Raw genomic sequence first — 24,463 nt, forward strand, 5'->3', positions numbered from 1 at the left:
TAACCTTATCATTCTCAAGGGAACGTAATTTTAAGGAGAAACATTTGGAGTAACTGGATTTTAAAACTATAGTGATAATTTTTCATTAGTCTAGTGGGGGGGTGTTTTCATATGTTACGTGAATATTTGAATATTTCTTACTTAATATTTCTTTTAGCCATAAAATCACTTTATTTGAGGGTAAACACTAGCACTCTAGGACAGGTTGGTTACCCAAACTCTTTCCACCAGGGGCCACGTAAACGGTAAACCTGAGAAAGAAATAATAGCGTGGGGAAATGGTCTTCATGGTGCTCAATAGTTGACAGAATGCCTTCACGCACATTACCTAATGGATCCTCTCGGACAGTTTTGTGAATGAAGGAAGAATAGACATAAGTACAGTTGTTTTCTAGTAAAGCAGATCACAGCTCAGTGATCCTGAACAGTTCATCCAGCCCAGCCAGGAAGCTATGAATTGGGACTCAAACCCAAGACTTTCTCTCCAGTAGGCTACAGCCTATTCATGACCTCCCCGTGAGTTAGCTATAGAAGCGATGATGTCTTAAGTAGAAATCCGTGGTTTTTTTCTGCTTGCTTTTTCTTCTCTTCTCTAGGGCAGAAAGTGCAGGGGTATGCCGTCCCCACCCAGTCCTATGTGGTTTTGCTTCCTGGTTTGTATTATCGTATCTGTGATATTTATTTTACATGGAGGTATTGCCCTGACCTTATATTCCTCCTTCCGGGAAGCATTGGTCTTTTAAGAAATCATTAAGATGTGTTTTGACGTTAACTCCTTTCTCCTTCACATCCAAAACTGCAGACCTATTAATGCTTTCTGGCTTTCAATTCAAAGGAGAAAATGACTGTTGTAAAAGTTGGTGATGCCTTCCCAGGCTTCCAGGATAAGGAAAGGATGTTCTTTTCTAGAAAGGAAAAAACAAATGCCACGAGCAGTGTTCTCCATTCTCTTTTTCCTCTTCTAACGCATCAAGTGGTCATTGGTTTGTTTTGATATGTAACACTAGGTGGCAGAATGACTACACCACAAAGTGCGGTCTCCTTTGTTTCTTGCTGCTCTTGGTTGAGAGACCTGAGCTGGGAGGCAGAAGCCATCCTGGGCTGCAGGAGATCGGACCAGACAACCTGGCCAATATTTTCTTGACAGGGAACTGGCTGCAGTGATTCTAAAACATATGCTTGCAAGATAGTGCCTTTAAGGTTTCCCTCTTTCTTTCTTTCTTTTTGTCCCCACCTCCCAGCTCCCCAGCATTTTATTTTTTCTGCTCCATTGCATTCCCCTAGCAGAGGGCAGACAGGGCCTGCAGGCAGCTGCTTTGAAATGGCAGATCGGAGTAGACGCCCCCAGTGGCACTGGCACTTTTGCCCTGAGCGCCAGCAGCTCATCGAGGGTCCGGGGCAAAGGCGCCCAAGTCCTTGCCCTGAGTCGGTCGTGTCTGTGGCTGTGGCAGCTGTGGCAGCCGTGGCAGACCTGGGTCAGCCGGAAGATGCTGGCCTCACCGACTCAGGTATACAAAACAGGCTTGTGTTTTTAAAGTGCAGCTGGATGGTGGTTCAGTTCTTTAGCTTAGAAATCTTGCTGCATGGTGGGGGCAACACTGTCTCCAGTTGTTTTTTTGTTTTGGGGTTTTTTTTTTCCCCCCTAATGATTTGCTGGTGTCTCCACACTCTCCAAGTGTCTGTTTCCCCTGGGCTTCTCTCACCAGGCTAAGGAAAGCAGCAGCACCAGGTGTGTCCTTCCAAGCTGTGAAGAGTGGGAATTTGGGGTCCACAAATACTTCTTGGAGTTTTTGCTGAAAAAGAAAAGAGTAGCATTAAAACCAAACAAAATACATATGACTAGGGATAACACTCTAAGTAGACACTCAGTAAGTTCCTTACTCTAAAGGAACTCTAGTGAAACCAAGTCTGAATGTCTAAAATGGATCCAAAAAAAGATTTTATTTTAATTACGGAAGGATTCTGTGCTTTACAGCTGGAACCACAATCGGATTTCATTAAATAGCAAGTTCCTGATGTGAATTGTAAATGATTCCATTTACAAACACGAAAAAAGAAGTATTTAAAGCTTGACTTTTCAGGAGCCCACTTGTTGCATAAAACGAAGAGTAACTGGTGTGTAGTTTTACACAGGGACTCCCACCACACCGTCCACTACTTTCTACCTGGGAATCTCAGGACATTTGTAGTTTGGAGCTGGGGCTGCTGGTATGACCCTACTTTTACAGGGAAGGCACTGGCAAATTGAGGGCCTGTAGAAGTGACCCAGGTGAGCGGCAGTCATCCGGATAAGCCCGTAGGTTGGGGGGCTTTATCGGTCTGCCTGCCAGAGCTGCTTCTCTTTCATAAAGAATAAACCCTATGACTTTTGAGCATACCTGAAGCAACATCTATAAATCAGACCAAGGGTATCTATCGCAGGCCACCACCCCAGTGCTGCTTTGAAGCTACAAGGGGACTGTGAGACTTTCTTGTTTGTTAAGAATGAAATGTCATAAAAATTCCAAAGCAGGGTTCAAATTTCCAGGGGGAGGGGACCTCTTTATTGTTTCCTCTAATAGCTGCTTTGGTGCTTTAGTGAATCAATGTGTTGCACAAAATAACCCTACATCCAGTCTCTGAACTATAGCCTGGCTTTGCTCCCACTTTTGTATGTAGCATCCATTCTGAATTATTTATATTTTTGCTGTTGTTTGTCACTCCTCCCTCCTTATTCCCCCCACCCCACCCCACCCCACCCCACCATTTGTTCTGTCTTTATTTTCACACCCTCCAATTAATTGATATCTTCTGCTCTTCGGACTACAGCAAATGTGTCTGTGCATTTTTATGTGGATCTTCGCTATGCAGGCCATGCTTTTAAGTTTCTGGAATAGAACAATGGTAAAAATGAGTCACGGCTTGCTTCTATATTTGTTTCTGAGTCAAGCAGCTTAATTTTCTCATTATAATGTTCAAGGTATAGAGCTGTGTAGTTTACTTTTAAGGGAAATAACCCAAATTTAAACAATTTCTTTAATTAGATGGTTTCGTATCTTGGCAGAATTCTTTGGATTTGTATTTCCAAAGTGAACAACACAAGGGTAGTGGTTTTATTATTTTTATCCATGGGGGAAAAAGAAACCCACTTTCAGAATAGGCCAAATTCTCTGGGAACAGGCCGTTTGGGTGTTGCCCAGCCCCTGCTCACAGCCTTAATTCACTGAGGGCCTGACACCTACATCCGAACGACATCTCAAAACCAGAGACTTGAGGAGCTGGGGTCTAGCCACAAGAAAACAGGAATGTAGAGTTGAGGCATAGTGTGTTGGCGTAGGGGCATTCATAGCAGAGGAGAGAATATTGGCTAAACAGGATGACAGAGGAGAGCTGGGGGCTCACAGTTGTGAGCAGAGGGTGACCAGAAGTTCCGGCACCTGCACCCTCGTGGACACAAGCTGTAGCTATCAGTTTACCGTGGTTTTCAGCATGAAAGAGCCAGCGAATCTTCTCGAGTCTCCATTTATTGAGCTCCTCAGTGCAGCCTCATAACTTACATTAATTGGGAGGAAAATGCTTCCAGAGAGCAGAGAGACGCTGGACAAAACAACGTTGTCTTTGACCAGTTGTCAAGGCCCTGCTGTTTGGAGTCATTGACAAGTCCTTGGCTCTTCTATGACAGACACAGAGAAAAAGCAGCGATTCATCTTCTTCTGTTGCACCTTTCAAGGAGGAATTTTTTTTTTCTTTAAGACACATTTTGTTTATGGACTTTACATCACTGGCAGTGGCCAGTGGGCTCAGTCTTTTTGTATAATTTACTATTGTGCTCCTCCCCCCTAAGTTTGTGCACCTCGAGGAGCTCCATCCCATTAAAATTCCTTCTTAAAAGCATGAGGTGAAAGAGCCAAGCATGTGTTGTGTTTTCAGAGGGGAATGTAGCTACAGAAAGGAAGAGTCTTTTTCTCTTTTAAATGCTGGTAAATAGCTTAAAACCTGTTGAAACTTTTGAAGGAATGTGGAGGAGTTATCACTTGACTCTAATGTTTAGGAGAACAGAATAAAGGAAATAATTTTAAGAAAAAGACTTTCCCATGATGGGCTTCTGTTCTCTGAAGTGCCCTGCAAACACACCACTGTCTCCCCGTGTTCACAAGCCACCTGAAGTTGCCTCCATGTCTGCGGGGCCCAGAGTCTTGGCTCATTGCTCTGAAGATTTTTTTGAGACGTTAGTGCTGTGCTTTTCCAGCTCAACCCTTATAAAAATGTGAAATACTGTTGTTTTCAATAATGAGAAGGAATAAATGTTGTTTAAAGATGTTATGCTAACACATTTATGTAGAAATTCTCCATTTTCCGATGTTATAGGAAAAACACCAGGGTCTGTTATGACTGAACACAGTTCTCACTCAGCCATGCACATAAAGATGGACCTGTCTGCCATTTGGGGAAGGCTTTGTAACCTGTAAGGTGCAGGAAGGAACTGATTTTTATTGAGAATTTAAAAGAAGTGTCTTTCAGAGCCAGAAGACTTTCTTTTTAAGTCCCTTATTTCTAAAGGGTCTTTTGTAGCTTCTACAGAAGAGAAAGAACCCAAATTCCTTTTTTAATCCTACAGCCTGAAGGAATTAAGTATACCTATAACCAGGCAGCTAAAACTTGAAAACAGCAAAATACAATGTAACACACACACACACACACACACACACACACATACACCACACTTAACTTGTATTTTAGCTGTGGACATTTTGGGCTTTAGAGCACGATTAGGTTCTGGTTTTCCTGGAAATAGTCTGTGTAGGTCTTGAGAAATTATGTGAATGGAGAAATAGGAGCCATCTAAATTATGTAAATCCAGCGTGGATATGTATTTTTGAATTTACATGTGAATGTGAACATGGTCCTGTCGATTCTGGAAATTCCGTACACTCCCCCAGGCCTTAATCTATTTTCCTACTTCTCCTTCACCACCCCTCCTTCCAGGCATGCCGTGCGTGCGAGTGCATGCACACACACATATTTTTGCCAAATAATGGAGAAATAGACACAGTATTTTAAATGGGGTCATGCTTACATAAACTGTTTTGCAAGTTGTTTCTTTTTATGTGAAAACACTGCAGAAAGAAATATGCTGTATTCTTTTTTAACAGTCGCCTATTTATATTAAATACATGCATACAGATTATGTGTATTTTTAACCCATTTGTTATTGATGGACAGTTGGATGGCTCCTAATTTTTCACTTTTTCAAGCAATGCTCTATGTGTGTGTATGTGTATGTGTTTTAATCAAAAAGGAATGTTCCTCATTGTAAATTTGGCCAAGTTCTCCACTCACAAAGGCAGAAAAATATGAAGAAGAAAATAAAAATCACTTACTCATAATCCTCTAACTAGGATTTAACATTTTCGTGTATTTACTTCTATGAAGTTTTCAATGTATTTGTGCAAGTATTTACAAAACTAACACACTGTGTGTAGTTTTGGCTCAATATTTTTCTTTTCTTTTCTTTTTTTTAAAGATTTTGTTTATTTATTTATTTGACAGAGATTATAAGTAGGCAGAGAAGCAGGCAGAAAGAGAGGAGGAAGTAGGCTCCCTGCTAAGCAGAGAGCCCGATGTGGGGCTCAATCCCAGGACCCTGGGATCATGACCCGAGCCAAAGGCAGAGGCTTTAACCTACTGAACCACCCAGGCGCCCCCCAGTATTTTTCTATTTAACATTTACTTTAGCTATTTTCTTGCATCCTGAAATCTTTTTTTGAACAAATTGTCTACATGTTGTATTTTGTCTACTGTGAGTTTTCTGTTTATGTCCTTTATTCATTTTTCTACTGGAATGTTAATGTGTGTTTTTATATGGATTTATAAGAACTCTTTATATGGTATGGCTATACCTGTTGTCTTTCATATTTATTTCAATTATTTTCCTTAGTTTTTCATTTGTCCTTTAATTTTGTTTATAGAACCATAGCAGATAACCATAACAGATTATACAAGTCTTAAATTTTTATATAATCAACTGTATTAGTATTTTCCTTTATCACCTCTTTTTTTTTAGGCTTAAAACGACCTTAAAAGAAGCTATAATAATGACAATAATAATAACACATATTTATATAATAAAAATAAAACATTTTTTAGCACTTAGCTGCCATGTCAACTGTTGTATATACATAAATTTATATATTTTTACTCTATATAACAAACCTGTAAAGTAGGTTCTGTTATCTCTGTTTCACTGATGAAGAAACTAAGGCAGAGGGTATATATATATATACATTTCTATATAAATAGAAGTGGTGTAAACCCAGGCAGTCTGATCTGTGAGCCCACACTCTTCCCCACTTCATTATTTTGCCATATGTTTTACTAGTATATTTGTTAAGCCTCAAGTACTGTATTAAATCCTACTCTGTCTCAAAATCACTAAAAACAAAGAAGAAAAATACCCATTTTTTCCCTAGTGTTTTGAGTAGTCTTAATTATATTTCATTCTTATTTGTCTGGCTCTCACCTTGATGTGTCATATGAGGTGGGGCTCAAATTTAATTTTTTCAATTAGTCAATGCCACCAATATGTTAGTACTTTTTTAGGACTTTGGAAAGGACTTGCCTTTCCTAAGAGCCTTTATAATTAGTGCCACTTCATGTTCGTTGTTTTTTCAGTCACGTTTCTTCGGAGTTCTTGGTTTTCTCAGCAACTTTAGTCTGCATAATTTTGTGGACTCTGATGCTGCCCTTAAATTAAAAGGTTCATAAAACAAGAGAGACTAACTTTTCCAGTTGTTTTTATTCTTTATATGAGAATAGAATAAGCGTTTCTTATTTTAGTGTCAAATGGACCTGCTCTTCCCCACTTCTGAATTCCGAAATTGGATGAGAAAGGAATTACGTCTCCATTTTCACTAATCTTTATCACTGAAATGGACATTTCCTTCAATTCTGAATGTAGGCAACAAACCACAGTAATATTAGCAGTACCCGTGATTTTAAACTACAGATATTCAATATTACATTTTAGTTGTTTTAGGTCTCTTGAAATATTTTTATACTCATCATTACTTTAACATCATATATTCATATGAGACCCACTACTGGATTTTGCTGTGTAATGGATTCAGAAGCATATTTACTAATATTTCACATATTTAAAAATTATTTTAGAAACTAGGTTTCTATAAAATTGGTTTTCTATGTAATCCTATGTATTTTATGCACTTAGAAACACTATTTTTGGGAGGGGGTCCATAGGCTTCATCAAACCACCAGGGGGTCCATGGCATAAACATTATGAAGAGCCTCTATCTATTTGAATGCAAGGTGTACCATTGGGCTTTAGCAATACTCATTAGGTGCTGAGTGATTAAGAGGTGATTTGGGAAGGGCTAAAAAACAGTCCAGCATATCCCTCTCTGTTGCTTGATCCCTTCACTTCTGGAAAAGTACTCCTTATGATTCCAACTAGAGTTGCTTATTCTCTTCCCTCTCCTCCCCCTTTCATACCCTCCCTTTTCTTTTCTTTCTTTCTTTTTTTTCTATTCTATTTCTTTTCAGTGTTCCAGAATTCAGTGTTTATGCACCACACTCAGTGCTCCATGCAATCCATGCCCTCCATCATACCCACCACCAGGCTCACCCAGCCCCCCACTCCCTTCCCCTCCAAACCCCTCAGTTTGTTTCTCAGAGTCCGCAGCCTCTCATGGTTCATCTCCCCTCCAATTTCCCCCAACTCCCTTCTCTTCTCCATCTCCCCATGTCCTCCGTGTTATTCCTTATGCTCCACAAGTAAGCAAAACCATATGATAATTGGCTGTCTCTGCTTGATTTATTTCACTCAGCATAATCTCTTCCAGTCCTATCCATGTTGATACAAAAGTTGGGTATTCACCTTTCTGGTGGAGGCATAATACTCCATAGTATATATGGACCATATCTTTTTTATCCATTTGTCCATTGAAGGGCATCGTGGTTCTTTCCACAGTTTGGCGACTGTGGCCATTGCTGCTATGAACATTGGGGTATAGATGGCCCTTCTTTTCACTACATCTGTATCTTTGGGGTAGATACCCAATAGTGCAATTGCAGGGTCATAGGGAAGCTCTATTTTTAATTTCTTAAGAAATCTCCCGAAGAGACCCTGAATTGCTAAGGAAATGTTGAAAAAGAAAAACAAAACTGGGGGCATCATGTTGCCTGATTTTAAGCTTTACTACAAAGCTGTGATCACCAAGACAGTATGGTACTGGCACAAAAACAGATACATAGACCAATGGAACAGAGTAGAGAGCCCAGATGTGGACCCTCAACTATATGGTCAACTAATCTTTGACAAAGCAGGAAAAAATATACAGTGGAAAAAAGACAGTCTCTTCAATAAATGGTGCTGGGAAAATTGGACAGCTATGTGTAGAAGAATGAAATTTGACCATTCTCTTACACCATACACAAAGATAAACTCAAAATGGATAAAAGACCTCTACGTGAGGCAGGAATCCATCAGAATCCTGGTGGAGAACATAGGCAGTAACCTCTTCGACATAGGCCACAGCAACTTCTTTCAAGATATGTCTCCAAAGACAAAGGAAACAAAAGCGAAAATGAATTTTTGGGACTTCTTCAAGATCAAAAGCTTCTGCACAGCAAAGGAAACAGTCAACAAAATAAAGAGGCAACCCAGGGAATGGGAGAAGATACTTGCAAATGACAGTACAGACGAAGGGCTGATATCCAAGATCTATAAAGAACTCCTCAAACTCAACACACACAAAACAGATAATCAACATCAAAAAATGGGCAGAAGACATGAAGACACTTCTCCGAAGAAGACATACAAATGGCTAACAGACCCATGAAAAAATGTTTGTCATCATTAGCCATCAGGGAGATTCAAATCAAAACCACACTGAGATACTACCTTACACCAGGTAGAATGGCCAAAATTAACAAGACAGGAAACAACAAGTGTTGGAGAGGATATGGAGGAAGGGGAACCCTCTTACACTGTTGGTGGGAAGGCAAGTTGGTGCAGCCACTTTGGAGAACAGTGTGGAGATTCCTTAAGAAATACTCCCCCTTTTCCACTGAGTACCTCTCTTCCCACTCTCTCTCTTCCTCGTGTCTTTCTCGTCCTCTTCCTCTTTCACTGTGCTCTTGTTCCTTTTCTTTCTTTTCCTTTTCCTCTCTCGCTGTCCACTCTGAAAACATTAATATCTCAAGGTTTGTGTTTCAAAGTATTTTCCAAAAATGTTTCCTCTTTGGAGTCTAAGAATAAACTTAGAAATGGAGGTAAACAAAAAGGTTGATAGAAAGGGTTAATATTAATAATATCAGTGAGAGGTGGAGAATAACAGTAAAGGTAAGTGTAAGACAGTTAACTGGAGATAATTAAGAATTGACCTTAGGTTAAAAAAAAAAAAAGGAAAAAGAAAAAGAAAAGAAAGAATTGACCTTAGAGGGCACTTACCTCATTGCTTGTCTAGACCCAGGAAAGAGGATGTGTACCTCTCTCTGGGGCTTGTCTGGCCCCATAGTTTCAAAGCCTGCTTTCATATCTGACTTGTCTAGCTCCTTTTATAACCTTCTTGCCCCATAAGACAATCATTCGCTCTTCTTTTTCACAGTACCCACAGGGAAGGACCTAAAAGAGTGAGACCATTCAACTGTATTGTTGAGTTGTGGTCATTTCATTGAGATGAGTTCAAAAGTACACATATTTACAGGCAAAAGTTATCACATAGTTTTTCCACCTAAAGTGGAACAGCTGATGCCTGAATAAGTCAGGATTTAGTTTCTGAAATGCTCGTGCCATGGTCTCACCTCTCTGCTGAAATGTAGTAGCAGTTCATCGTAGTCCCTGGTCATGGATACCTATTGATACAGTCTGTATGGCTATACAATTTGTCCTCTTTTTCTTAAAGTAAGTTCTATGTCTGGAATAATGCCATTTCTCTACACTAAAAACATTAGCTCGTCTTACAGCTAACATAAGCTGAAAATTAGAGGTGCCTGGGGGAGGGAAACGAGGCAGGTGGATTGTTTATATGAGTGCTATAGTTTCACTTTTTATGCACCAGTCACCTTGGAAGAATTAATGCCCTGTAAGTTTGCCAATCAGATTGCTCCAGTCATCTCTAAACATTCCATTTAGTTTATTAGAATAATAAATACTGTGCAAAGAAAGTTCATCTGGATCCAGGACATTATACTGTGGTCAACCTATATATGTGGTGCACCTTACCTCTGACTAGACTGGGTCAGATGACACACTGAATTTGACAAATGCCTCTAGATTTACCCTATTTTGGCATGGAATTTGTGGGCTGGTTCCTGGATGTATAGCCCTCATAACTGAAGTTACACCACCCTTGTAACCTATCCTGGCCAATGTTGGTGGCCATTTCCCTGGCCATTTCTGACAGGCCCCTCGACATTTGATGCTGCAGATGTTCTCTATGGAGAGGATAAGAGGCTCCTCTTCATTCTGCCAGAAAGATTTGGGTACCTGAAGTCCCCTTTTTGACGTATCAGGTAGTCCACTAAATGTTTCATCTGATTTGATGACTGTGACTCTGGATTACTTTTAGTTGGGAAGGTCTCAGTGCTTGTGTCTGGCTCTCAGTCCTTTCCATAGTGTGTCCCTTCTCCTTCTGGTCACAGCTGTTCCCCAGCGATACCTCTTCTGTTCTCAGGGAAATGGGCCTGGAAAGCACACTGCTCAGTCATTTTACTTTGGTTATAATGACTTGATTTTCCTCCCAAGCCCTTTTCCTTCTCTTTAGTGTCCTTTTTCTCTGCAGTCAGTTCACCATCCTGGTGTATTTCCAAGGCCTGGGTCAAATCCCACCACCTATTGTCTTAATTCTTCACCAGACTCTCTTGCCACTACACTTCTACAGATCTGACAGTTTGTACAAAAAGATAAGCTTTGGCACAGGAAGCAGCCTAATAGAGTTCCATTAAGTACTAAAGTTATCAACATAGAATCTGGTTCTATTCACGTAAGATATATTAAAGAAATTAAAAGTAATTGATATTTCTAAGAATGAAGTTCATATGTAACGTTTTATTGCTAGGGATATAGGATCTAAGGGAAAAGCAAGAAAATCTGAAACTGAAAAAAAAATTACAAAATGATCAATGCACCAGTCCAACTAATTGCAATATTCAGTACAAAAGGAAAGATGTCCCAGTGTCTAACAATGGAATAATATCTAGTTCAACTATAGTATACAAACTTAACACACCGTGCATTTATTGATAATAATTTCAAATTAAATGATTTTTAAAGATTATGCATTGATTAGAATTTTTGTAGAGTGGTAAGCAATAAAAACAGAATGCAAAATTATACAGTTGTGTATATATGAATCAAGATGAGAGGGGAATATGGATAAATGAAAACATTTGTTAAGGTTATGGGATTGGTAATTTTTTGGGAAAGATTCCCATTATAGATACTATAAAACCCTAAATTTTATATCTACAGATATAGTAAGATTTTAACATGTTCTCTGTGATGATTTTTGGCCTCCTAACTTAATTATAAGCACTGTAGAAGTAGAGTCTGTCTTTTGTTTCTTTTATACTTCATGTTTTTAAAAAAGTAAATTGCTGTGTAGAAAGAGTAAATTGCCACTATGGAGAACAGTATGGTGGTTCCTCAAAAAATTAAAAATAGAACTACTGCATGATCTAGCAAATCCACTTCTGGATATTTATCCAGAGGAAATGAAATCACAGTCTCAAAGAGACACCTGCGCCCCCATGTTCACTGCAGCATTATTTGCAATTGGCAAGACATGGAAATAATCCAAGTCTCCACCTATGGGTAAACAGATGAAGAAGATGTGGTATATATTCATGTGATGGAATATTACTGATTCATAAAAAAGAATGAAATCTTGCTGTTTGCAACAACATGGGTGGACCTTGATGGCATTATGCTAAGTGAAATGAAACAGACAAAGACAAATACCATATGATCTCTCTTATATGTGGAATTAAACAACAACAATGATAAGCACAACAAACTCTTAGAGCCAGAGAACAAATTTAGTGATTGCCAGAGGTTGGGGGTGTGGCGGTGAGAAGGGAAGAGAAATGGGTGATAGGGTCAAGAAAAAAGAAAAACTCCTTTAAAAAAAGTAATAAGGTGTGCCCCGGGTGGCTCAGTCAGTTGAGCATTTGCCTTCAGCTCAGGTCATGATCTCAGGGTCCTGGGATTGAGCCCCGCATCAGGCTCACATCAGGGGTCATGACTCTGGCTGAGATCATGACGAAAACCAAAGGCAGCTGCTTAAGCAGTTGAGCTACCCAGGAGCCCCTAAATGTAACTTTTAGATGCATGTGAATGAATTTTTCAATGTTGGAAATCACATTTAGAGGAAGCTGGAGGATTTTAGGAAGTTGTGGATGTTGGTCTTTCCTCACTCAATCTTTCTTCCATCCAGCCTGTTTGCTTGCTTTCTCGTTTGAAAACACTGAACAAAATGCAAAGAAAAGGAGGATGGTTTCAAAACTCAGAGCACAGACAGAATTCTTAAAAGGCCTTTGCTGGGTTCATCACATGTGATTTAGTAAGAAGACACTTGCCTTTTTTTAGGGACTGGAGAATTGGACAAGGTCAAGAATGCCAGTTGTTATTTGACAATATGGTTATAAATGGCTCTGTTTTCATATGATTCCAAGTACAATGAAGTGTAGACCTGAGGATGAGCACAGGTCTGTGGGAGGTACGTGCACAGGGCACCAGTGTATATGTTTACATTAGCATTCAGGTCAAGTCAAAGAAGCTGGCAACACATTTTATAAAATTAAATTCTCTTAGTCATCCTAGAAAATTTTGGTAAGCAGTCAGTGATTACATTTATTTTAGTCTCTTTGTTTGTTTGTTTGCTTTGTAGTTAGATATTTTCCAGTGGATATTTGTACCAGAAATTTCTGAAAAATAAATCATATAGCTGAAAATTGGTAACATTATTTCTGTGCCATCTGGAAAAGAAATCACCTTCTGGGTTCTGTAGGTTTCCTTACATCCATATTTTTGTTTGTTTGTCTTTAATTCGCAAGTTTGTGTAATTATCACTAAAAAAAGCTGGATTTGGAGAATTATTCGATGTGTGGGTTTTCTGTCTCACACAGGTGGGTTATATGACATTTTGAGCAAGGAAATGGTTTTGGGGAATGACAAGGAGACTGGGTGCTGAGTCAAGATTGGGCCCAATGCTGATGTGTCCCCATTCATGTCCTTTATCACAGCTCTCTGAGCTCCACATTTCTCATGTGTAACACAGGATAAAAATAGAATTTTTACCTTACATGGTTATTATAAAATTTAAATAATCCTTGTAGAGGTAACAAGGATGATGTCTGTCACATTGGAAGGGGACAAATATTTGTTTGTCCCCTGTTCATCATGGTTTTTTACTATCATACTGCTGTATCCTTTATTCTGTAGCTGGCTATTCCGGTGCTTTCCACAGCTCAGATTACAGGGACACATAAATTTATTATTGGGTCCATCAGCCTTCTGTATATTACCTTCTGAGTAGATTATTCATTATAGTAATAACTGAGCACTCTCTGGGCCTCTTCTGGTACTTCTCTTAACCTTATACATTTATGTTTGTCTTATGCCTCCCACAGTCAAGTTGTTGATACTGAGCCCACTGATTCTCATCTCAGTGTCCTCTGTAGCACTCTGCATAGTGTCTGGTCTGCAAGGTACTTAGTAAGTTCTGTTGAGTTGATTTCAACAGGGACTGTAAAAGGAGGTGGTATATTCTTTTAGTGAAATAAGAAAGCATCATGGATCTAGTGGTTATGTCATAACCATGCTTGCTTCCCCCATAATATCCTAGATTAGAACCCTATGTTCTTACTGAGTCTGGCTTGGCCAGTTAGTAGGAGCCTAGGTCTTCATTAATAGCATGGCAACTAAGTTCTGTTGGGGATTTCAGACAGTGATGGACCCGATATTCCTGGTGGGTGATGGTTCCACATCTCTGACATCTCTCCCCTTTTTTCAGTAGTCAGAGAGGGAAAATGGTATATAGAGAAATCTCAGACCTATCAATTCTACAATAATTCTTGGCTCTCTATAACTTTACACTTGCAAGTTGACCTCTTCAAGCTTCATTTTCTTTCTTGACCTCTCCCTGGTGCATAAAGTACGAGGGACAGGATAGGCATGGCGGCCTGGGCCTCATGCTGTGGTCCAGGCAGGAGGGCTAAGGCTATATGGCCCACAGCTTTATGTCTGTTTAGCTTGAAAATTATTTATTCTCTCATCAGACATTTATTGCCCACCTACTCTGAGCCAGGCACGAACCAGACTATGAGGAGGGAATGGTAAACAAGACAGAGATTCTGTCCTCGCAGGAGCTCTAGTGGACGAACTCAGACAAAAGCAAAAAAGACAACAACAACAAATACCCCAAATATTTGAAGTATTTTTAAATAGTGATAAATGTGTCAAGGGAAATAAAAACAAGGCAGGTGACAGCAGGGAGGTGGGTGGGCAGTGGTGGAGAGACGGGCTGCTATGGAATGGGTAGTTAGAGAAGGCCTCTCTGAGCAGAAAGTTTGAGCTGAGACCTAAATGATGAGAAAACTGAGGAAAACATTCAAGATAGATGGAAATAGTTGATGTCAAGGCCCTGGGGTAGGACCAAGCTTGGAGAATTCAACAAAAAGGTGGCCAGTGTGAATGAGACCTTGTTTGTGTATTTGTATGTGGGGAGGGGGGAAATGGGCAGGAGAGGAAGACAGTGAGGCTAGTGATAAAAGCTGTTTTTCTCACATTTAAGAGAACATTCAACCAGTGACATAAATAGTCATTGATAACATATTTCAAGATATACTTGGAGAATGAGTTCTTTAAGGACTGTGAGCATATTTGCAAAAATTATTAATCTTCCATTAATCCTTAAGTGCTTAACATAAGCTTTGTTCTACCCCAGGCTTCAGCTAGGGTGCATGTTTCTAATTCAATTCTGCTTGGTTCCTTAGAAGTGATTTCCTCTAAAGGCGGGCACATCCTTCAGAGACCTTCGGCCAATGGGTCAGGCGGACTCCTGCATCCCCAGGATGTCACAGCTAAAGAAAGCCTAAAACTGGGCATCGTTCACAGCCCAGAACAGCCATGATTGCCTGCACTTCTTGCGGGCTTTCTCTTTCAGAAATCGTCTTTTGTTCCTGCCACAAGGCAAAAACAGGAAAAGAGATCTGTGTGAAAGAATGCTCTCCCTTTTCCTTTTGTGGTGATTGTGTATCTTAAGAGAAGGCCTCAAAGGTTCCCGGAGCTGTCTGTCTTTTCATGTAAATGGAGCCCTTAAGCCTACTTAGAGGAGTGCGTAGAGAGCCTGTGGGGGTTGGGGAAAGACACGGAGAAGTAGCCTTAGCATCCCGCCGAATTTATTCGAGTTCAGCTATGCACTTTCTTGTTGATAATTAAAAATATTGCAGAATTGTATTTCGCACTCGTTTTTTTAGTTATATGCTATGCATATTACTGTCTACACATATTACTGTGCGGTTTGTAACTACAGAATCGTACATTTTTTACTGGGAGGCTTAAGGGATTTTCCAGGGTAATTTTGACTACGTAAATTTTGCCTTACACGCCAACTTTAGAATGCAATCCTGATGTAAAATATGACTCTCTATATTAAATATTTTTTAAGTCATGGATGATCCTAGAGCACAGGAATGGGCATCACTGAGAGCCAAACTCACCCTCACCCCCAACACCAATAACAGGTATAGGGTTGGTATTGGGCTTTATACGTGGAAAAAGGATGAGGCTGAAGGAACTTGTGAGATTCGACAGAAAAGAGAGAGAAACAAGGGAATCCAAGGCCGGGTTCTGAAGTCAGGAAGGTTAGGGGGCTGATGGATAGTTTCAGGGTGAGAAGGTTTCCTCCAGTGAGTGCAGGGCTCCAGCCATCCTAGCCAGGGTGGGTAACCCCTGCTCTTTTCCCTAGAGTCCCTTCACCTTGTAATAACGCTTACTTGTGCATTGTTCCATGCGAATGCTGCCGCCTGTGTGTTTGTGACATTGTAGCCAGAGAAGGAGGGAAAAGCTGCAGCGCAGGAAAGAAGAGCCAGGGAGGCGTGAGGACTTTTCCGTCCGTCAGCAGTTGGAGGAACCGGTCTTCCTTTTATTCTGTGTCTGTGGCCGGATGAGATGGGCCAAAGGTGGCTGGAGTGGGACCTGAGACACTGTGGGGTGAAGCAGAGTAAAAGTCAAACTTGTGTGCACCTGCCTGCCCCCCTCGCCAGCTGCCCTGGAGCACCACTCCCTCTACCCGCTTTCCACCCCAGCCCCATCCCCAGCCCAGTCTGTCTAATCCCATGCAGAAAACTTGTAGATCTGGTAAGCGAGGAAGGGAACAACCTACCGAGCACACCAGTCAGGTTTTTTACTAAGAGTAGTTGGAACTGATATTCACCTGCCCCCTCACCCAACTTCTTGAGGAGGTCCATGGAATTCTGAGTCTCCTCCGCCAAGGTGGACTCCTCCCCAGTGTGTCAGCCATTCGTTTCTTGAGCTAGCGTCTGAGTCTCAGCTTTCTCAGGGGCATGGAGAAGATGGTTCCTACCTCACTGGTGTGTTGTAAGGATTGTAGGTAACAGGAAATCTGCAGGCACTTTTCCTAATGTTTGCAGATTGCTTATAAAACAAACTGCTCACCCAGGAGTTTGAACACAAAATTCTAATGCATAGCATGACATTTTAGTCAAGATTCTTTGTTGCAAGTGATAACCCACACCTAACCAGCTTCTAGAAAAAGCCAAATTTCTGGTTTCACAGAAGCCAGGGAAGACCTAAGAAGTGAAAAGGAAGCAAGAATACAAAGAGCCATACAGATGGGTTGGGACTGAATGGGGACTCATGGGGCAGATAGTGTCAGTGGTGGTAATGACATATTTTCAGCCAAATTTAAGTAAGGTTTCTGAACTTCCACCTTATTTTATATTAACATTCATTATGAATACTTGATGCTAATTTTACCTTGTAGATTTATTTAATATCGGTTACATGTACAGTAAAGAGTAGTATATTTCACAGTGCTTTTTTTTCTTCTGACACTAGGTCCTATTTGAACACACGAAACTACATTTTACTGTAAGCAAAACAGAATGTGTCAGGCTTTCAGTTCGGAAACCTGAGTCAAATCTGCAAAGTCTTGTGGAGGAGGAAAGTTGTAAGGCCTACATTCTTTCATAACAGGTCTAGCCCTTCCCCTCATCTGACATTTTCTTGTGGAAAACATCTGGTTTCAATGAGCACTAATGGCAGCCTTGATCATCAGAAGGGAGAATGCAAAAATCATAAACAACATATATAGTAGGGAAAAGGATTGTCAAAAAGCAAAGCCCAAAGAGAAGTCAGTGGCAAATTTACTTCATATGTAAATTTCACCTTCTGGGTGCTTTCTTCTAACTGGCTTATACTTCTCTTCTGGCAACAGCCAAGGCCTCCAAAACAGAGGGGTGGGTGCTTGTCCAATTTTGCCAAACCTTTGAGATGGCTCTGCAGATGTACCCTCTGTTTCATGATCTCTCATGCCCACCATCAGAATTCACTAAAAACAATGGGTAGAGCTTAGAGTATATAGCTTAGGGTAGGGCTTGTGTTTGACTCTAGGATGATGGCTTCTAAATTAGTAGGACTATTTTGACACCCTGTCTTCTGGTAGTCAGGGGTAGGGTTGTCATATTGGTCAACATGCCTAGTCCATTTGGGGCCATCTTCAGGGAAGTCTGAATGCCTTTAAAGTTCTTAGTTTTCTAGGAATTCTGCGACTTGGAATAACTTACTTGGAATAACTTACTTAAACAAGATTTCTGTTATATTATCTGAGGTTTATAAGCTTTGTGGTAGAATTTACCAGAGCAGAAAAGAAGAGAAAGTTTTCTGAGTAGATAGTATTTTGGATGGCCAAGGATTCATGAGAATGTTTTAGATGAACCAGTAAGTAGTACTATAGGGTATCAGAGAACTTACCAATTTGTGGGAAATGCCAGAGATGCAGGAGGCATTTTATAGGATATTTACCGTTTAGAGGCTAGAAAAGAGAAGAAAGGAAGAGTGGATTCAAGCTGGTTTTTGGAACTTGCATGGAGCCTTGACATAGTTATGAGGCAAGAGGTTGAGGCTGGGAATTAGTTCAATCAGAAAAGAGTTTAGTAGAATCCGGTTTGGGGGGATTACAGAGTACTGAATAAGATGCCAGAAGCTTTCAAGACCCAAGGACAATGGATGGCAGGAAGTGAGAGACAGGGGTTCGAACTGTGTTTTAACCTCCTTTACCACCCCTCATCTGCCTTGTCTGGATATTACTAATCTCAAATTGGAAGTATGTGTATGGAGGCTGCATGGTATAGTGGGAAAAACATGGAAAATCATGAAAAACATGATGAAGATCATGGAAAGATCTTCATCTCTCTGAACTGTATCTCTGCATTAGCATATAATGCATACCACAAAGTCTGATCAGAAATAAATGGGATAATCTAGGTCAGTGGATTAGGTGGAATACTGGCCAAGTGACTGGATGCCTTGGAATGAGTGGGATAGTCTTGGATTTCAGCATCATGTCCTATATGTGGTTCACTTAACTGATAGGATTTCCTATTACCCTGATGTGTGGAGTGAATGGACCCTTATGATCTAGAGATCTGTGATAATTTTCATCAGTGGTTAAAATAGAGTTCTTAAACTAGATTTGGAGATAGGATTATAATAGTAGAATTTCTATGTCTTTGGGACAGTGGTTAGGCCTTAATAAAGCGTGGTCTCTTAAAATGGATCAGTTATTTATGGCTAAGAATGTCACACGTGTTAGGTTCCATAGTGAGTTTTCAGCAATAATTTCCTTGGGATCTGCTATGTATCAGGTGCTGTGCCAATGACAAGCTGAATGACACATGGACCTTGTTTTTTGTTTAGTTTCGTTTTTTGAAATATTTATTTGTTTATTTATTTAAGCTCTGCACCCAACATGGGCGTTGGACTCACAACCCCAAGATCAAGAGTCACATGCTCCACCCACTAAACCTTGTTTATAAGGTACTCCCAGATCAGTGGGACATACTGGTATGAAAATAATTAACTATGCTATATAAGATAGTAAGTGCTATTTTATTGGTGTGACTCAAGTAGCACAGAGGAAGAAAACAGTTTGCTCTGAAAGAACACACAAGATCTAATAGAGGACAGAGTGGATGGCTAGTATTTTGAGGGATGAATATTATGTTCAAGAAAAGGTGGATTTTATCTAATTAATTTATTTTTTAAAATTTTATTTATTTATTTGAATGAGTGAGAGAAAGAGAGCGTGCTCACAAGAGTAGGGTGAGGGGCAGAAAGAGAAGCAGACTCCCCGCTGAGCAGGGACCCTGATGTGGACCTGAGTCGAAGGTAGCCACTTAACTAACTGAACCCCCCAGGCGCCCTGGGAAAATATGAATTTTACATATTGTTGGTTACGCACAGTTAGTAAGATGTAGGACCACCAGACTGGATGAAGTGTACATTTGGGGCTTATAAGTGGTAGATGGATGATCTCATCATATTTGTTCCTTCTTTCTTTCCCTGCTTATAAGGAAGTCCTTGCCTAGCAAAATGATCAGTGTTTGCGCTCTTGAAAATAGACTCTAGATACTTCCTTCTCTGGAAGGAGGGTGGAGTTTTGATCTACATGGAGTTATTCGAGTGAGTGGTATGAAAGAGTGGAGGACAGGCTGTAAGACAAAATTCTTACTCTAGCACCTAAAAGCTGAGTGTCTTTTGACAAGTTACATATATTCATGATGACTTTGATACCTCTATGAAATAGGATTAATAATAGTACCAATCTCCAAGATTGTCACTTCAAGTGCAGTAACAAATGTGAAAGCACTGTGTAAAGGGTTGTGAAAAGATGTAAATGTTATTACTATTATGATTTTCAATATTTTTTTTAGATTTTTTGGATTTTTATTTATTTGACAGAGAGAGATCACAAGTAGGCAGAAAGGCAGGCGGGGGGCCGGGGTGGAGCAGGCTCCCTGCTGAGCAGAGAGCCCGATGTGGGGCTCTATCCCAGGACCCTGAGATCATGACTTGAGCTGAAGGCGAGGCCCAACCCACTGAGCCACCCAGGCACCCCTAAATTTTATTATTTTATCAAAAACATCAGCAAACCATTTTTTTAATGTAGTTCTATGTACTACGCAGAGCCACAGAGATATAGGTCTGGGTTCTAGGAATATAGAATCAGGATTCTGTATCAGCTCCAAAGTGGTAGAACAAAGCCTTGAGTCCTCACTAGGGACTCACCCTGAAAAGTAGACTTGCTGGTCTACCTCACCGCCTCTGTGGACCTGGTATGCTCTTCTGCTGGGTAAAAGGAAATTTGAAAAGGGGGAGAATATTGTGCTTTCAGGAAGGACATTACATTTTTTACTCTTTAGAAATGTTTACTATTTTGGTTTTGAGCTCTCCATGTGAACAATTCAGCTGATTCTGATCCCCAGAGTAACCCTAATAATAGAAACACTGTGACAACCACAAATATTAAAAACATATCTCAATCTAAGCAACCAAGACAAGGTAAATACATATGGTATTATATGAAAAATTTAATGTCATCGCATTTAACATCAAAGAGATGACAACAGAGGATATATTTACCATAAGAAGATTTCAAATGAATCTTGATGATGAATCTTCTGGACAAAGGCAGTAGAAGGAGTCATGATAATCAATCATTTCTCTTGTTTATGTGAAACAAAATTGGGAGGCTACATTAACATCCAATTTTTAAAATTTTAATTTACGTGAAGTACATAGTTTGATGAGACTTGGCAAATAGGCGTACCTGATAACCATATTTCCATCACCCCCCAAATATCCAGAGTGTTCCCTTGCGATCAGTTCCCTCTCTTTCCCAGCTCCAGGCAAACACTGATTTGCTTTCTGATTTGCTATGGTTTTGCTAAAGTTTAATTTTAATTTACTGCTTAACAGAAATAATGATAGCCGGACATCATCAAAATTTAAGATTAGAATCCTGCCTCCTCTAGAAAATGCAATTCCAATAACTTCTCTGAGCCTCGGTTTAATCATATTAATGAGGACAATAATGACTTTCCTATACACCTCAGAAGGTTGCTATAACCTTCTGTAGGTAGATGAAAAGTAGGTGTTTAGGACTTGATACGTCGTTTAGCAAATATTAATGTCGATCAAAAGGAAGGCCCTTGTAGATATGAGCCATTTCACAGAGGAATTCTGTGCCAGAGCTTTCTTGGTGCCTGGAGAGCCTCTGAAGGAGAGTCCTCCCATGGTTGTAGAGGAAGTTCTCTTTGGAATGGTTGGCTTACCGGCCCTCAAGTGAGCCTCGTGCCTCTCCAGCTCATAGTTCTGAGCTACATCAGATTAATCATACATATCACTTTGGGTATGAATATAGCATAAAAGATGTTCACAAGGCTTTCTCCTAATACCTCACACAGTCGATTCCATGCTGAAGCTCCTGCCGTCCTGACTCGAAGCCACTCGAATCTCACGGTTCCCGTTTTACATGGATAGAAACCGAAGTTTTCAGATGTCATGGAATATGCCAGAGGGTTCCACGTGGTGTATCAGCTACTGTTATAAATCACTGTTGTCTTAAACAGGTGAACTAAATGCCACGTTTACTGTAAGTAGTTTGAGTGGAAGGCAGAGACTAACGTAAAAACAAACCCTCTGATGGAGCTAGCATTTCTCTCTGGGCAGCGAGGAGAGAATTGCGTTTCTTGCTAGTCAGAAAAACCAGGCCAATTTTATCCTCGCTCTGGGAGGTACCACTTTAGATTCTCTGTAGACACACCTGACATATTCAGGTCATGCTTATTTTTCCTGGACGAGCTGTTAGAATGCATATATATGCACATACACGTGTGTGCATGCACGCATGCGCGCACGCATACACACCCACCCACCCACCCCGAAGCTGCTGTTTGTCTCTGCGTACGCATACGTGTCATGTGTAGATGGCGCATTTTCAAAAAAGACAAATGATCACCAGCCGGTTACTCTCACTTCCTCCATGTACATTTTGTAGCTTCCCCAGAGGGAAACGAAACTGATGGTGGTTTGGAAGAGATTGAATTTGCTGAAGTGGATTCAGTCAAATGGCTGTTTATGGATGACCTTTGTCTTCTTGGGGGAAGTAGCTGGTGGAGTGTCTGATCACATCCCATTACAGTTCGAATCATAAACCATGGGCTTTGTGAGTCCGTCCACGTTTGACATTGTTGAACCCGGAATCCAAAGACCTGGGTTGGAGCTTTACCTCTGAATACCCACATTTATGTGAAGATAGCTCTGACTACCACTACAGAGAATTTCCCCCTTCTCTCCCAGCTTCCCTCCGAGACTCGCAAGTCCTCAAAGGCACACTGCATCTGTAATTTACACGATATTCGCTTTGTCATCTTTTTCTGTTCCTACACTGCATTTGGTAGAGATGTAATAAGTACTTGCTGACGGACGCAGTGGGACCACATCCTGCCTTGGGTGAACTGGAATCCTATTTGAAAGTGTTTCCAGCTAGAAATACTTTTCTTCTGTGCCATCGCCACTGTTAAGATTCAGCTGGTGCATTGGGATCACATACCTTCTTCCTCTGGGTCGCTGGTCACCCAGAAAACAGGGCTGTGAACACACTCCCTGGCTTCAGCCTAAGCCCTTACTGGGTCGTTCCTACTGTGCTTTCTGGGGCCTTGTGTTTCCCTGTTTACCCTGCTCCCAACTCTTAGCAGCCTGAAGCAGTAGAACCTCATTGGACATTCCCTCTTTCCCTCCTTCTCCCTTTCTTTCTTTTTCCCTCTCTTCCTTTCTCTTTCTCTCTCTGCCCCTTTCTCTCTGTCTCTCCCTCCCTTTCTCTCTCTCTCCTTCCCTCTGTTTTTTACTCCCCTTCTTTCTTCATCCCTTTCTTTGGCCAAGAGGGATTGAACCCTCATGAATATATTTTTTAATTTTTTTTTATAAACATATATTTTTATCCCCAGGGGTACAGGTCTATGAATCGCCAGGTTTACACACTTCACAGCACTCACCAAACCCTCATGAATATTTTAAGTGGGTTTCACCGAACACAAAATCTGTACCTTCACAAGGGGGATTAAATATTGGAGTTTTAATTCCTCAGAATAAGCAGATTTTGAAACAAACCAGATCACATCAGTCTCCTGTTTGAAACCTGCCAGGGGCCTCCCACTATGCATGGAACCAAACCTGAAGCCTCTGTCCGGGGGCGTCCCAGTCACTGCCTCACTTAGCCTCGCCCACCTCCCTGATTCCTCTCCTCACTCACTTGCCTCCGGCCAGGTTGGTCTTCTTTGGGTCCTTAGAGCACGGCAAATCTTGTTTCTGCCTCAGAACCTTGATGTTTGACTCTTCTACCTCAGTCTGTGCCCTGAAGTCCATGGCACCCCAGATCTGGGGCTCAGATCTCAGCCCAGACATCCTTTCTCAGACAGGACTTCCCTGACTGTCCTGTCAGTAGCCCACACATTGTTTTTTATTTCTTCATGTTACTCACCATATCTGAAATTGACTGGCCCATCTCTTGGTCTCCTTATATACCGCTGGACTCTGGCTAGTGTGTACACTCACTTCTTAAGGCACCCAGTTGTTACTAGTGTTACTGTTCTTTGTTATTCTAGAACTTAGAACAGTGCCTGTCACCCAGTGTCTGCTCAATAAACATATAACTTGTAGAACAGGTGAGGGAGGGAATCCTTCGTTATTTACCTCTCTCGGCTTTTCCTTCTCCCTCTTTCTCTTTCTGTTTCTCTCTTGTTTATTGTGCAGAACCTGCATCAGGGAAAGCAGAGGGATCTGATGCTGGACCACAGGACTTGCCCCCAGAGCCCTGGGCATCCCTGTTCACTTGATCTGAAGCTTCTGGGCTTGCACAATTGGAAACAACTATTATAGAACCACTCTGTTGCTTTTGGTCAATAACTAAATCCATACCACAAAGAAATTTCAAATAATCCTTAATACTTTGCTAACATTCACTCTGATAACACCTTTCAACTGTAATTTCCATTACTGAACTTCTTCTTTAGTTCCTTTATTTGTGAGATGCCCTGTGACCTAGCCCAATACGAGAGAGGCCCTGTAAGATATATAGATTGCTGGGTCTTCTGATGGGGCCAGAGAAATGTGCCTGGGAAGAGAAAGAGGAAGATGGCTCACCCAGGGACCATTTATAGAGGAGGCCAAGTACCAAAGCTGAGTGCCTAGCTTTAGCTCTTTTTTATCAGAAAGTCTGGACTAGAAGGATGAGTTCTCAGGATTTTCCTGAGAGAGGAATTCCATTTTTATTTGGATTTTGAGAGATTATCTCTGTAACTTCACACAGTCACAGGCTGAACTCCTGGATGACCCCTGCAGTGTGACGACTCTCGCAGGGGGATGGCCTGGGCCCTGTGT

General features: G+C 40.9%; 1 protein-coding gene and 1 long non-coding RNA gene across 7 annotated transcripts in view; one reads left to right on the forward strand and one right to left on the reverse strand.

Moving 5' to 3' along the window:
• LOC116591565 lies at positions 1 to 23,654 on the reverse strand. The gene is made up of 3 exons (XR_004286052.1): positions 23,565 to 23,654; positions 15,997 to 16,206; positions 1 to 1,793 (listed from the first exon to the last, which is right to left on the reverse strand). It is a non-coding gene; the product is annotated as an uncharacterized LOC116591565 (long non-coding RNA).
• Positions 1 to 24,463, forward strand: part of RAD51B (RAD51 paralog B) — a 678,552-nt gene that overhangs the window by 366,076 nt on the left and 288,013 nt on the right. The window lies entirely within an intron of this gene.

This window comes from Mustela erminea, chromosome 5 (assembly GCF_009829155.1).
Source record: "Mustela erminea isolate mMusErm1 chromosome 5, mMusErm1.Pri, whole genome shotgun sequence".
Classification (NCBI taxonomy): Eukaryota; Metazoa; Chordata; class Mammalia; order Carnivora; family Mustelidae; genus Mustela; species Mustela erminea.